Consider the following 15,432-nt stretch of genomic DNA (forward strand, 5'->3'; position numbering starts at 1 on the left):
ATTTATATTAATCTCACAAATGTATATTAAGTGCGATTGATGGTGCATTTGGTGATTTTGCTATTTTATATTTTTATTATTATACTGATGTATTTGTATTTATTGTCCTTTTCTTGTGTTTTTCTTTTGTATTAATCTCTTCGCTGCTTTGGGAGCCTTTGAGCCAAAAAGCAGTACTTAAATAAACCAATGAATGAATGTGTTTCCATCCTGATTTGCTTGCACAAAGCTTACACAGAGGTTAGATTATATCTAGTCTCCATTGAAAATTAATTCTGGTTTGTTTGTGGGGAAGTTATACAATGAGTGTTCACCCTGCATTCATCCTGATTTATTTGTGGGGTGTTTATATTAGTCTTCCTGTTAATCGTTCATCCATTTCCAATGCATTTGCCTGTCACTTTTCTAGCCTCAAAAAGTATTGCTGTGCTTCCACTGAACTTTCAAAGTTCCTTGAAACTTCAGAGTAAAACCAGAGCGGATTCAATGCCCCACTGACATTGGAGCGACCATCCTCCACTGGTGGTTCCGCCTCACCCTGTGAGCCGGTGGAACCCTGTGTCTTCCCCGCTTTGCAGTTCAGAGGCATACCCAGAAGAGTGACATGCAAAAACACAGAACATGGCCCCCACCCCCTGACTGAAGACAGGTGCTTCTTACTCCAACATACTAGAAAAGTGATTTTTCCCAACTTGCCCCCAATTTTAACCAGAATGTTAGTATTATTTAAAAAAAAGAAAAAGAAAAATATTCTAGTTACCAAAAAACTAGCAAGCAAAATGGATTGGGCTAGATGAGTTTTTTTATATATGCTGATGTGACTGTTCTGATCTACAAGTCAAGCTAACAAGTGACCCCTAAAACAATGAATAAAGGCCTCTTGTGTGTTTTCACACCTGGCTGTGTTAGAGATGGTTCTTTCAGATCTTTTCTTCTGAGCCCCCTTTCCTTTTCCATCTCATCCTGGTACTTACTTTCTGTTCAGCACACACAGACCTACGGGAAAGCCTTTCTGTAATCTCTGCAGGCTTCCCATTTACCTCAGAGCTCATCAGCTGATCTGTTGCTAAAGCTGCCTTATCGCTGCTAATACCATGAAGAAGAAGAAGAAGAAGAAGAAGAAGAAGAAGAAGAAGAAGAAGAAGAAGAAGAAGAAGAAGAAGAAGAAGAGAGAAAGAAAACATGGGCAGCATTTTTGTTTCCTGAAATCTTTTGTAGATGCAGGCCGCCCGGATTTCTCCTGGTGTCATAACTGCACATATTTCTTTGGAAGCATCGAGCACACTTTGGATCTGAGTTATTAAAAACACACACCAAGAAAGCCACTTGAATATCTCTGAAGGATGGGAAATGGTGCATCCATATCCAACCTTCAAGGGTTTGGACAGTCTGTATAAATCAGTTTGAAATATGCTGTGAATGGAAAACCTTTTAGAGATTGCAAAAACGCACCAGGGAGGCCAAAAATAATGAAAGGCCAAACAGTACAAACCTTAGGCAGAAGACGGTATCTTTCCCACATGCTTTCAACCCCTCATCACACACACAGCCACTTTACTAAATATAGATTTTAGAAAACAATGTGCATAAGCATTAAAGATTAACTCTACACTAGACTATCCTACTTGAGACTGAATGATGGGCAGTTTTGATATTCAGGGTAGCTGGCAGGCATTTTTTATTACATTACATTTATTATTACATTTATATCCCACCTACCCCCAAGGAGCTCAAAGTGGTGCACAAACATGGTTCTCCCCCTCCTGATTCTGTCCTCACAACTACCCTATGAGGTAGATTTGGCTCAGAGACAGTGACTGGTCCAAAGTCACCCAGCAAACTTCATGGCCCTGTGGGGATTAGAACCCAGGTCTCCCAGGTATCAGGGTTCACTCTAACAACTATACCACACTGGCTCTCACAGTGAAATCCCTGAGTGATTGGCTAGTTAGGAGAACAGTTAGAGGAGCTTGGATGGAACTGATTGCGACCAGATGCAAAAGAGATCTCCTATACATTTAGTAGCTGTGTAGAATAAGTAGTTGGATAGAACTGTAGGAAGCCAAGTTTCTGCCCCTAGGACCTTTCAGTTTTATTTTAGGGTTTTTTGTGGCTGATTTTGTAGTTTTTATTTTACAGTTTTAATTGTGTTTATTTGACTTGTTTTATTTTTGCATTTGGGACCATTTGGTGAAGGGCGGGATATAAGTACAAATAATAGCTAACTAAATAATTGAATACATTTAAAATTCAGCAGAGAAAGGGGAAGGAAATGGAGGCCCAGCTAACGATGGGAGCAGAAGAATCTGCCATATTCTTAGGGCCCATGGCTGTTTTTAGAAGAAAACCATGTTGGCCGAGCCAGTCACAGATCTCCTGATTAGGGATGGGTGAATCTGCCAATTCCACTTTATTGTTTTTCCAAGTTCAGTTCTCTACATTTCCATATCAGCTTGTCATTAAAAAAAAAGGCCTCATGAACATGCATCAGCATTTTAGTGTGAATTTCTCCAAATTCACACATTTTTCTAAGCAATTTCCTCTAATATAATGCAATTTTGTGTGCTGCTTTCACAAACAAATGCATTTTAATGCACACTTTACTCATCTAGTAAAGAGGAAGGGCTGGCTGGCTATGTCTCTTCCCTGAACGTTTGAATACACACAACAAGTATAGGATCCTATACATGTAAGCCAAAACTGCATGTTCCAACTCTGATTTTTTTCTGAGGAATCAACTATGCAATGTGGCCTATGAACATTGGGTTTTATGTGCCCAGGACATAGTCAGATGTGTGAAGGTGAGGCAGAAGCAACAGGTGGGCAGTAGGATGGCCATGTGTCCTGCATTATGGAAGACAGTCCTCTTGAAAGGGCTTCGCAGTCTAAATTCATGTTAAAGAACCCTAAGATGAGAGAGCAATGGGGGTCATGAAGTTGTCCATCAACTGTCAGCACCTAGACAGCAGATTGAGCAGGAATACAGGTCATCTTGTCACAATCAATTTCTATGTAAATTGTAGCAATTTAAAGTTCCTGGGACATCAGCAGCATCCACTTAAATGCAATCCTGTATCATGTAGACACGTGCAGTTCCTTGTCATTCCCTGCCTGTATGTACACAACACACACACACAACAGAGGTTCAAATGTCAGTGGGGCAGCAAATCTGCTCCAGATATTAGTCAGAACATTCAAGGAGTTGTAAGTACATTGGGCAACTCCTTGAAAGTTCAGATTAAGACCTGGAGTGGATTCCTAGCCCCACTGACATCAAAGCCACCAGCCTCACTGCACACAGACATACAATCCCAGCCTTCCTCCAGAGAGCAGAGGATAGGACACACAAGCCTTCCCCAGCCTAGGACCATCCAGACATTCTTGGACTACAATGCCTGTAATCTCTGACCGTTAGCCATGCTAGCTGGGGTGAATGGGAGTTGTAGTCTACAATATCTGGAGGGCACCAGGCTGGTATACACAGTTTATTCTTTTTCCTAGTATAACACTCACAACAACCCTATCAGGTAGGTTAGGCAGAGAGTGAGAGTGACTGGCCCCAAAGAGATGCAAGCTGTGAAAGGGGAGTACACAAAGCAGATCCCGAGTGCAAATCAGGAACAGCGGCAGCATGTTTTGCAGAGAAAAAAGGGCACCCTTATTTTTGTATCTGAGCAGCTGGTGAAACTAGACTCTCAATTAACTACTTGGCTGCCCCTCCATGCTGACATCTTGCAGCTGCAAAGTTGGAACGGCATCTTGTCCAGCTGCTCTCCTGTGTCGGATGCTACTTGGCTTCTCCCCAACCCATGCCCAATGGCTCTTGAGGCCACAGTGATATCATGTGCCAAGGGAGAGGGGAGGAAGGAAGGGATCTAGGCCCATAAGCAGATGTTTTGTGGTGATGACGCCTAAGGGGTACACACTGGAGGCTTCAAGGCAAGGCAAAAGAGCAAGAAACACAACAAAAAACAGCCCTTAGCTGCAAGTAGTCTAATGGCTAAGTTATTTAGGCAGCTGTCCTATACACACTTACCTTGGAGTGAGCCCCATTGAACTTGGTGGGTCATACTTCTGAGAAGATCTGTCCAGGATCACATTGTGACAGTACTAAATACAATCAAAATCAGAAGTAAATACAAGCAAGCTAACTACAATGAAACTGATCAAACTCAAAGTAAATAGCCAGTGCTCATATGCTTATCCATCATGCTGTTGTCTTTCAATTCATTGGCCAGGAAAATGCTGGAAGGTGGAAAGACTTTTGCTTCCCACCAAGCCATTGGTGGGGAACCTGTGGCCCTGTAAATGTTGTGGGGCTCTGTAAAGAAGTCCTGTTTATCTGAATTGAGTTTTAATGGGTATTGTGTAATATATTCTGATATCTGTATTGCAACATACATTGTCATATATTTTATGTGGGACATTTTCTGTCCAGTCCAGTGAAAGTTAAACTGACAGCTGTGAGTTAGAATTCTCAGTATTCAAATGAAGGATAAAAGGGATGCACATTTCGATTGGTGGGTGCAGGTTTAGGATTTTCAATTAGAGAGTGTGATTAGCTAAGGGTAGACTAAAGGGGCCAGAAGTATATATATGGCTGAGTGCTGGTCAGCAGTGATTAGTTGGTTGGAGATGTTGGTGCCTGTGGAGTCAGCCAGAAGAATAAGAAGAGAACAGAGGAAGACGAAGGAAGATCTGAGAGGCAGGTGGAGTGGCTTGGTGGCCAAAGACTCGCTGGGGAGAACTAAGTCACTTGGCTTAGGCTCAGAGCTTGGAAAATTTACTTTTTTGAACTACAACTCCCATGAGCCCCAGCCAGCATGGCCACTCGATTGGGCTGATGGGAGTTGTAGTTCAAAAAAGTAACTTTTCCAAGCTCTGCTTAGGCTGAAGAGATAAGGGGAGACTTGAGGAGCAGCTTGAAATGTTGGTGTCTGTCAACTGGTAGGAGAAGATTTCCAGGGCGGTACAACAAGACAAACCTTTACGTTGATAGATCAGTAAAGGGATGGAAAATGAGGCAGAGACCTCAGTCATAGTGTTGGTGAGGCTTAAGAAGAGAATAAAAGAGTAATTTGCTAAAGAGCTTTAATAGGGTAATGCCTGCTTCCTTAAAGCTGTCTTAGCTTTAAGATTCTTAGCCAAGAAGCTCTTGGTATGTAACAAGTTAACATCGTGTATACTTGTTTAAAGATACAGTACTATTTTAAAGTAACCAGATAAGCTTGTGCACTTTGTAATCTTGTAATAAATAAATGTAAATACCTTTGTTAAAAATAAGATCTGTATCTGACTGGCTTTGTACCATACTTGTACCCCACAGTTGCTGGGTTAGTGGTAAGTTAAGGGTTCAGGGGGAATGTGAGACTAAATGGTGGCAGCAGCACGGGTTTAGGAGAACCACTGGAGTGGGATTTTGTTATTATAGAGTAAGTAAATACCCATCTTCCTTCCATAGACTCTACCTCCCATCAGCCCCAGCCAGCATGGCCAATGGTCACAGATTATGGGAGTTGTAGTCCAGCTGTGTCTGGAAAGCCATTTCCCCACCCCTGCATACACATCATCATACCCTCCCACAGCATCTCAAGCAGCTGACAGGACTGGGGAGAGAAAATGGAACCAACAGCCCACTGAGGAGGCCTGAGCATGCTCAGTAGCCACAAAATGTCAGCTGGAAAACAGAAAAAGGAAACGTGTGGTGGGGGCTGTAGAGCAAGAGACACAGAGAATGGAATGGAATATCGAAGAGGAGGAGCTGGCTGTAGGAATGCCAGGTTCAGTCCCTGAGACTGATGATGTATCTTTAGGAGAAGAGAAAGTCAGCCAAGTGCAGGTGTTCTTGCAACATTGTAATGGGAAAAACCACTAGGTGGAATTCTCCCTTCCCCCTGCACAACCTTTAAAGATATAGAAGACCTTTTGGAGGCTGGGCCTGGCAACCGTCTTCTGTATCTTTACAAGTTGTGCAGGGGGGAGGGAGAATTCCACCTTATGGCTTTTCCATTACGGTATTGTAAGAACACCTGCACTTGGCTGACTTTCTCTTCTCCTAAAGATACAGGGTCAGTCTCAGGGATTGAACCTGGCAACCCCAGCTGGCTGGCACCCTAAACATGAGCCCTCCTATTAGCCCTTTGTTGCAGCAGGTCCTACTTTGTTTCTCTTTAAGGAAAAGGGTGCGAGTGTGGAGCCTGCTCCTAAGCATACTTTTTCAGGTAAGTCCCATTGAATTCAGTGAGTTTTGCTCTCTTGTAAGCGTGCTTAAGATAACATCTTTAGGCTTTGGCCACTTAGGGTTCGCCCCCACCGAATCCCCTGAGACTCATTACTGAGTAAAGACACAGAGGGACTGACAGGTGCTTGTTAGTTGTTGGTTTTTAAAAAGCGTTTTAGAGAAAGGTGAACTTTCAGGAAGGAAGCTGGAAACCTCCCGCATAGGCAAACTGGCTGTGGTAGAAACACAACAGGCTTCAGCAAGGGTAGGGGGACCAGACTGCAGTCCCATTACACTCTGGTAATAGGTGTACTGTGCACATATGTTTTCCTTAATAGCAGCTGGAGGAGTTTATGTGTTAATTTTCATGGAGGGGGGAGTGTCTGGAGGACAAAGGGTTAAATCCCCTCCCTTCTCCCAAACTGGGGAACCTTGCAGCTGCAATTTTGCCAGAACTGAAAGAGATAGGAGATCCAATTGTGGATCTATTTTTGCCTCTGGCCAGGGATAGGCAAGAATCCTTCAGCCAGGGGTAGGCATCATGGTGCCCTCCAGAATACAGTTGGACTCCAGATCCGCCCCAGCTAGCATGGTCAATGATGAGGGATGATGGGAGTTGTAGCCTAGCAATGTTGCAGAGGGCACCAGTTTGGCTATCCCTGTCTTAGGCCAACCTGGAGCCCACTAGATCAGGATTCTTCTTATTATTCTTATTATTATATCCTGCTCCTCCTCCCAGTAGGAACCCAGGGGTACCCAAACTGTGGTCCATGGACCACCAGTGGTTCACAAACTTCATTCAGGTGGTCCGTGGCATGTCTGCATTAAATATTCTTATTGATTTTTAATTCAAATTGTAGTACAATAAAATACAACATAAGAAATTAAAGAAGCAATTAAAAGCCATACAGAATCTGGCACCGCACATTACAATTGCTACAACAGGCAGAAACTTTGTTAAGTGGTCTGCCAAGGCCCTCAGCAATTTTCGAGTGGTCCATGGGGAAAAAATTAGCCCCATCCAGCAGAGCCCGGGCTTATGGTTGCTGTGGTTCAAAACATCTAGAGAGCTCTAGGTTGTTATTGTTTCAATATGTACGGTATGCTGCTTTTCTGCACAAGTGCCCCCAAACTGGCTCACAACACAACAACAACAACAACAACAATGCATGTCAGTGTAACATTATAATAACAATCCAATGTCCATTCAACCACAATATAACAATCCAAACAAATAGTTCATTTTGATGATATAAATGCTATAACATTTAAAGCACATGATAAAATAAGCTATCAAAATGTATGAACCAGAGTCAGACATGAAAAACATGTTCAGTACAGTAAAATATTAACAAAAATATAAGTGGCAGTTCCTCAAAAATGCCGAATACTGGACACAGAGAGCAGATTTCTTCAAGCCTGAAGTAATATGTTTTCCCTCCTCCCTCGGTGTAAAGGCCGGTGTTCTCAGGCAGGGGGTGAGAGCCAGTGTGGTATAGTGGTTAAGGTGTTGGACTACGACCAGGGTTCGAATCTCCGCATAGCCATGAAGCTCACTGGGTGACCTTGGGCCAGTCACTACCTTTCAGCCTCACGAAAACCCTATTCGTAGGGTCACCACAAGGCGGAATTGACTTGAAGGCAGTACATTTACGTTTTACATCAGGCAGGGGGCAGGACTTCACGAGAGCAACAGCATACTGGCAGGGCTGGGTAAACAACTCACCAGCCCAGCTGAGTGGTTCCAGCTGCTGCTCCCTGCCCACGAAGGCCCTAGTAGGCAAAGGCTGCCTTGGCCTTACAGGAGAAGCAAAGCAGAAGTGCAGCTAGTTTCTCAAGGGCACTGCTGCTGCACAGGGATGAGTAATAGTGGGACAAGTTTGGAGATGCCATTTCGTTTGCTTGTTCTCCTTTTCTTGTTCTCTCTTTCTGACCAGGTGCAATCTAAACTATAAAAATCCCTTTGAAACAATCCATCAGTCTATTTCTACGGAATTGCTTCATGGGGAAACCAGCAGGATTGTAGGGTAGGTTCACAAATAGCTTTTTACTTTAGAAAATTAATATTCCATTTTGTCAAAGGCTTTTCTTCCTTTAGCGGTTAGGCTTGTGTGTCATGTTGGAAGTAAAAGCACCAATGCTTGTAACGAGTAACCTGAACCAGTTGGGGCAATAGACAGAAAGGCAACCTATTCTTCCCTTGCTTGCTGATTCCTTCTTTAGTAACTACTTGTTTGTTTTAACTCAGGCTTTACTTCCTTCCTCTTCCTTTCAAGTCAGTCAGAGTTAGTGTCTGTGAGTGCAAGCCTCATGGCTCTATAATGGTCACAAGTATGCCTGTAGTCAGAATAACTTTATGTCCCAGTAGTAACAAACTTTAACTTCATTCTTTTAACAAACAGTCTTGGCAGACTATATATTTCTGCACGCTACTGCAACATATACTCCAACTCCAATATGTAAGTCTTTCACATCCTAAGGACTGTGTTGCCAGGTGAAATCAGGGGTCCATCCCACCCAGTCTGTGTCCAACAACGGTTAACAAGAGCAAATCCACCTGTTGTATAGGCTCATTATCAGCGTCCATAGGCAAATTCTTTTTCTGAATTCTAGACAAGCCACACACCTACCTTGTTCTTAGCTAGGCAGTATTGGTCCTACCATTAGGCAAGTGAGGCAGCAGCAGAGATGCTGTTAGGCAGGAAGCAGCAGCAAGATCCATACTGTATAATCGGTATTCAGTAATGCCTTTATTTCAGTTTTCTATTATTTATCAGAAGGCTGGCACTTTCAGTTAAAGTGGACATTCAGTCATTTATGGAAGCCAGCTTGGTTTCATGTAGAGATGTGTGGGAATTTCAATTTAGTTTGCATTTCAAGCTGAATTTATCAAATTCACACTTTGCGAAACAATATGAGAACCAAAACAGAGCCATCCTTTAAAATACACACTTATTCGAATTTTGCGATGCAGTTTACCAACCAATGTTTAAAAACATGCATATATTGGGGAAAGTGTCCATAAAAATGAATAAATGAGTAAAAATAACATGCAGAAATGCATTATATGATGAAAAATGACTTCCAAAAATGTGTACAGTAGTCAAAACTGCCTACATGTGTTTATTATTAGAAATTCACACTAAAATGCTGGAGAATTTTCATGAGGCCTTTTTTTAAAAAAACAGATTGCTGCAAAAATGTGGAGAACTGAATTTAAGAATGGAAAAATGAGACTCAGAAAGAACTGAAATTGACAGATCTTTCCATTCCCTAGTTTAGCGGTGGGATTGTCTTTTCTTTTTAATGGTGGTTGAAAAGCACATAGGAAGGGAGAAGCTTTCTGTGTTTTTAAGAGTGTTGTTTTGCAATTGCTTTGACCTCTCCCCAAAGTTAACTGTAGGAATGCAAAGGCCACCAGTTTGCAGCTGAACTGATGGGAAAGGAAGGAACGAGAGAAGGGCAGAGTGAGACAGACAGACCACAGAAGGGGGGAAAACAGGAAACTGGGGGTATGATGAGCAGCCAGAAGGAAACCCCTGGCTCTTTGCCTTGAAACCTCTTTGCATCTGGCCCTTGACACAAGTTGAGATGTATAGTTTTAGGAACTCACCCTAGTTTTATGATTGTAATCTGCCTTAAGCTATTTATCACGTGTTTTAAATTGTGTGAGCCACATACCATAATCCCATCATAATGGTATAGTAATCTGTCGATTTTGATTTTTTCAGTTTCTCATTTTTCAAATCTTAAATTCAGCTCTCCACATTTCTGCAGCAGTTTGCAATTTTTTAAAGAAAAAATCCCCATGAAAATTCACCAACATTTTAATGTGAATTTCTCCTAACAAACACGTTTTTGTACGCAGTTTGCAAGCAATTTCTTCCAATATTATGGATTTTAGGTATGTTATTTTCACTCATATATTCATTTTTATGCACACTTTCCCCTAATATATGCATTTTTGTAAACTGCATCGTACAATTTGAATAAGTGCGAATTTTGAAGAGCGGCTGTGTTTCAGTTCTCATATTGTTTCAGAAAGTGTGGATTTGATAGATTCGGCTTCAGATGCGAACTGAATTGAATTTCTCGCCCATCCCTAATAATAATACATTGAACGTGGTCATTTCTACACAGAGACCCCATATTGTCAGAAAAAGATCTCCTCCCCACAAAAAAATACAGATGGGCACAAACATTTGCATCACGGTTGTGTGTGTGTGTGGGGAGACCAGTAAAAGTTCAAGGGTTATTATTTTAAACTAATATTTCTGATCATTTGTGGCCACAAGACTCTGTGTGTGTGTGCGCGTGCGTGAGTGTGTGCATGTGCATGTGCTGCTGCTGCTACATAAACTTCATACCTTCACAATTCGTGACCTGTCAAGCTGAATGGAGCCTACCAACTACGTATGGCTCTCAGCCTTTCAGGAGCTAAATAAACTTATAGGTTTTGACCTATAAAGCCTTACACGGCGTGGGACCTCAATACCTTGTGGAACGCCTCTCTCGCTATGAACCTACCCGTTCACTTCGTTCAGAATCTAAGGCCCTCCTCCGGGTACCAGCTCATTGGGAAGCCCGGAGGGTGGTTACTAGATCTAGGGCCTTTTCTGTGGTGGCCCCTGAGTTGTGGAACAGCCTCCCCGAAGAGGTACGCCTGGCGCCTACACTTCTATCCGGCGCCAGGCAAAGACCTTTTTATGCTCCCAGGCATTTTAATCTTTTAATTTTCTTAATCTTTCTACTTTTAATATGTATCCTTCTTAATTTGTGTTGTATTTCGTTTTTGTTGTGCTTTCTGTTGTTTGTTTGTACATGTTTTTGTGATTTTTTTACTATGATATATTGTATTTTACCTTGTTTGTTCACCGCCCTGAGAGCTATTCTGCTAAGGGCGGTATATAAATTGAAATAATAATAAATAAATAAATTATCTGGTCATATTGCATGCCTGGGACTGAAAATTACAAACAGAAGGGATTTCAAGCAGACCAGAATGCATGATGTGTGGGCTGCATTTACAGGCGGCAGAGACTGATGGGAGTTAGAGTCCATAGGGCCATGGATCATCCAACACTGTTTGGGGGCATGTCTAATATTACAAATTTAAACTAGTTGTCAAACCTCTTCACTGGTATATCTCCCTCCCAATCCAGTAGGGTTGCCAACTTTTTTTTTTAATGCACCCATGTTCCTATGCATTTAACAGTAGTTTGCTCTGTAAACATTAGCAGTGAGCATGTTTATTATCTCTGTGCCTGAAAATGTGATTTCTCTCAGAAAAGCTGCTGTGAAAAGCACAGGCACAGGCTGGGCTATTTTCTTCTGGGGCAGTTATCAAACTGACAAGAGATCTTGGGAATTAGAACAGGAATTGGAATAGGATTCTTGGGGATTAAAATAGTATGAGTGGCCTAGGGATTTTTAAGGGCCAAACTCGATGTAACACTAAGTGCATCATGAGCAATCACATTATGTGTTTTTTTTTTTTAAACTTAATAGCAGGCCATTGAAACTGCAGCATTTCAGGAGAGCTGGTGTTAGCATTTTCCTTTCTTGCTGTCATCCTGATGAAAATCCTTCCCTAGTTACTATTAGACAGGAAGAAAAATTCCAACTAGTACATATTGGTTGCATTTACACATCACACTAAACCACGGTTTAGCACAACATGCACAAGCAAGAATGGAGCTCAGTGAGCCTTGACTCCTGCACTGCCCCTTCCTTCTCCTGCCACATGGCTTTCACTTCTGCCTTTAGTTAACCACAGCTTCCTGTATCATGCCAGCCTGGAACTCTGGCTAACATTAGCCCTTTTCAGGTACTTGGCCTGGATACTTACAAGAGGCATGCACATCAACCCTGGCCCCACCACTAAGCATACCCCTAACCATTTCCAACTTTTGCTTGTTTAGTGTGAAAAGGACTTGTGTTTGGGTGAATGAACTTAAAGCCTCCTTGAGAACCCTGCCTTTTTAATGATAATATTTATGGTTATTTTAAACAAACCCAGCACCAGAAACTATAGTTTGTTTTACATTAGCCCTAGTTTATGTTAACCGGTTTATTGCTCCAGGCATCACGACAAACCAAAAGTGAAACAAAAGCTTCTGAACTTTTCCTTCTGGCCATGTGGGACAGTCAGGGAGGAAGGGGGAACATGAGAGTCTGGTGCTCACTGTGTCTCATTCCTGCTTGTGTACTTCACAGTAAACCATGATTTACTGTGGCATGCAAACTCGATCACTGAGTTGAAAGAGCAGTGTTTTCCAAACTGGACAGCCAGAATAAATGATCTGGCCACAAATAAAGGTTCCCTTGAGAAATCCATTGGGAGGCAGTCTGTCTCTGAATACTGGATGTTGGGGGCCAAGCATCAGGGGGAAGCCTTGGCCTTCATGCTTTGTTTTGGTCTTCAAAGAAACATCTGACTGGCCACTGAATCAGACAGATCAAATATATTCTTGTTATGCTCTTAATAATCGCACATGGTCTGCAATACAATGACCCCTATTTGTGGCTCCCCTAAACAGCGCCCTGGCTTGCTTCCTCCAACAAATGAAGGGGGAGGGGGCTTGCAGTCAAGGGAGATCTGAATGCTCTTTGGTGCTCTCACCCCTGCAGGAAATGGCTCAACTGGAGCCTGAGCTACAATGTGCCACAGCTTTTTAAATGTATATTTCAGGTGTATTTACCAATCTTCTGGGCAAGAAAATTGCTGACGATATGCAGCATCTAGGACTTTGTTTCTGCTTGAACAGCATTTGGCTTCAATGATCCTCATAAATCACTCAAGACAAAGAGCTTTTTAAAAGGTTTATGGAGTGAGTTTAGAGCAAAGGCCACACCGTTCCACATTAAGACTCTGTAAACCAACGTTTCTGCAAGTTGGTATGAGAATTACCGACAATCAAGATGTTAAACATTCTGTCTTGTTTCCTTGTAGGCTGTTACACATTACGGCAAATGTATGGCTGCCTCTTTAGGACCACCAACTTTTCACTCCATAAATTCTGGTAGCTGGGCAGGCCAGGGGACAGAGCCTGGGGCAAAATAGGGGAGGGGGCAAGCAAAAATTCTGCTTTGAAATTAAGGGCCATAGGTCATATGGGAAGGGCCGTAGTTCAGTGGTAGAGCATGTTCAATCACTGGCATCTCCAGGTAGGACTGAGATTGTAGGAGGCCAAAGGTGGAGAACCTTTGGCCCTCCAGGTGTTGCTGGACCACAGCTCCCATTATCCCTGACTACTGCCCATGCTGGTTGGGGCTGATGGGATTTGGAGTCCAGCTGCATCTGGAGGACCACAGGTTCCCCATCCCGGTGTAGACAATACCAAGCTAGATGCAGGAGCAGCCAGCAGGGCAGGGCTGGTAGGGCAATGCTGCTCTTCCCAATTTTGAGCTTCGCTGCCAATTCTTGAGAGGGTGACAGGCAAGGGATGTTGTGCTCAGGGTGGTGTGGCCACAGTGGCAGGAGCGCTGGATTGGCGGGACTGCATCTGTAGTACGATGTGCTCCCTGTACCCCCTTCCTGGCTGGCCAGGCCAGTGGCCTGACTCAGTATAAGGCACCTTTCTGGGTCCCTTCGCTCCTAAGTCCCTGCAGCTGCAGCTGCTATTGCCATATTAATATGCTGCTGTGTTGCTCCACTGTTTGTGGAGGGGCTATGGAGGAACCGGATGCAGTCACAATCCCTGCAGTCTCACAAGCAGGGGTGTAGTCATGCGGGGTCTTGGGGGGACCCTTTACTTTTTTGGGAGCAGGGTCCCACCAGGGTCCCTATGTCTCCAGCATCCTGTAAGCCAATCAGCATGAAAGGGGAGTGTGTTAGCCACTGAGAAGAGTCTTCTAACATGCTTCCTTGTCCTTTCCTGTGAATTGTAGCCAATCAGAGGGAAAGGAGGTGAGTCAGCCACTGAGAAGACCCTTCTCAGTAGCTAACACACTCCCCTTTCACGCTTATTGGCTCCTAGGGATGTTGTGGGAGAAGGCATTAACAAGGATCTCACTCTCAACTCAGCAGCAAAAAGGGGGGAGGGGTGGCTGTGACTAACGCAAAGAGACCCTGCACTTCTGAACTTGCCACTACACTACTGCTCACAAGCGCCTCACAGGGAAGGCCTATAGCAGAACGGGGAAGTACATCTTCTGCATGCCCGAGGTCCTTAGCTGATCTGATGGAACAGCCTTTCTGCCTGAGACCCTGGCAGAGAGCCAATCCTGGGCTATATGGCTGGCCCCATTGTGCTGCCTGAGGCAAAAGACAAGATGGCGTCCTCCCATTTCACATACTGATTGGACTGGCTATGGAATCTTAGTCTGACACCGACAGCGGGGCAGTGTCTTTTTGAGGGCAGCCGGCTAGCAGAAGGATAGGGCAGGTTGCCCTCTAACGCCTCACTGTCCCTCTCCAGCATCTGCCACCTGAGACAACCACCTCACTCTGCCTCATGATAGAACTGGTTCTTCTGGGCTTGATGAACTAATAGTCTGAGCTTGTATAGGGCAGCTGTGTTCCCTGCTGGTATGAGTGCTCTGTGGCTGAGCTCAGTGAGTATGATGTAGTGGTTAGAGTGTTGGGCTAGGAACTGGGTAATCAGAGTTCAAATCTCCACTCAGCTATGAAACTCACTGGCTGACCTTGGGCCAGTCACTGTCTCTCTGCCTAACCTACCTCATAGGGTTGTTGTGAGAATAATATGGAGGGGAAAAACCCTCCTTGGGCTCCTTGGAGGAGGAAATGTGGGATACAGGTGTAAACTAAATAATGTGCATGTGCGGAATATACTGTTATGAGTTTGGGGGGGGGTGGAATGGATTATTCCTGTGGGTCCCCTTTCCAGCCTCTGATTTGGAATCCTATGCCTTGGGGCTGGCTCTGCTAGCCAGATGAATTTCTTTTGTTAAATAGAGTGGCCAGGTAGTTAATGGGCCTATTAGGTGCCCAGCAACTGATGAATGAGCGAGGAAGATCCTTTTGTCATTGAAACTCTTCAGGAGAGCCTTCCCCCCCCCTCCTGGAGCCTAGGAGAGGTTTTGTGGTTTTAGTTGTGTCTAGAGAAAGGCTGGTAACTGGAGGCAGGCAGAGAGACTGGCTCTCTGCACCATCATGGCATTTGGGGTGCCTCCTGTAATACAGATGGAAAACCTGGATATTGGACTGCTGATGCCTTGAAAAAAAACCCCCATCTTAAGCTTAGGTTGGA

Source organism: Rhineura floridana, chromosome 9, assembly GCF_030035675.1.
Source record: "Rhineura floridana isolate rRhiFlo1 chromosome 9, rRhiFlo1.hap2, whole genome shotgun sequence".
Lineage (NCBI taxonomy): Eukaryota > Metazoa > Chordata > Lepidosauria > Squamata > Rhineuridae > Rhineura > Rhineura floridana.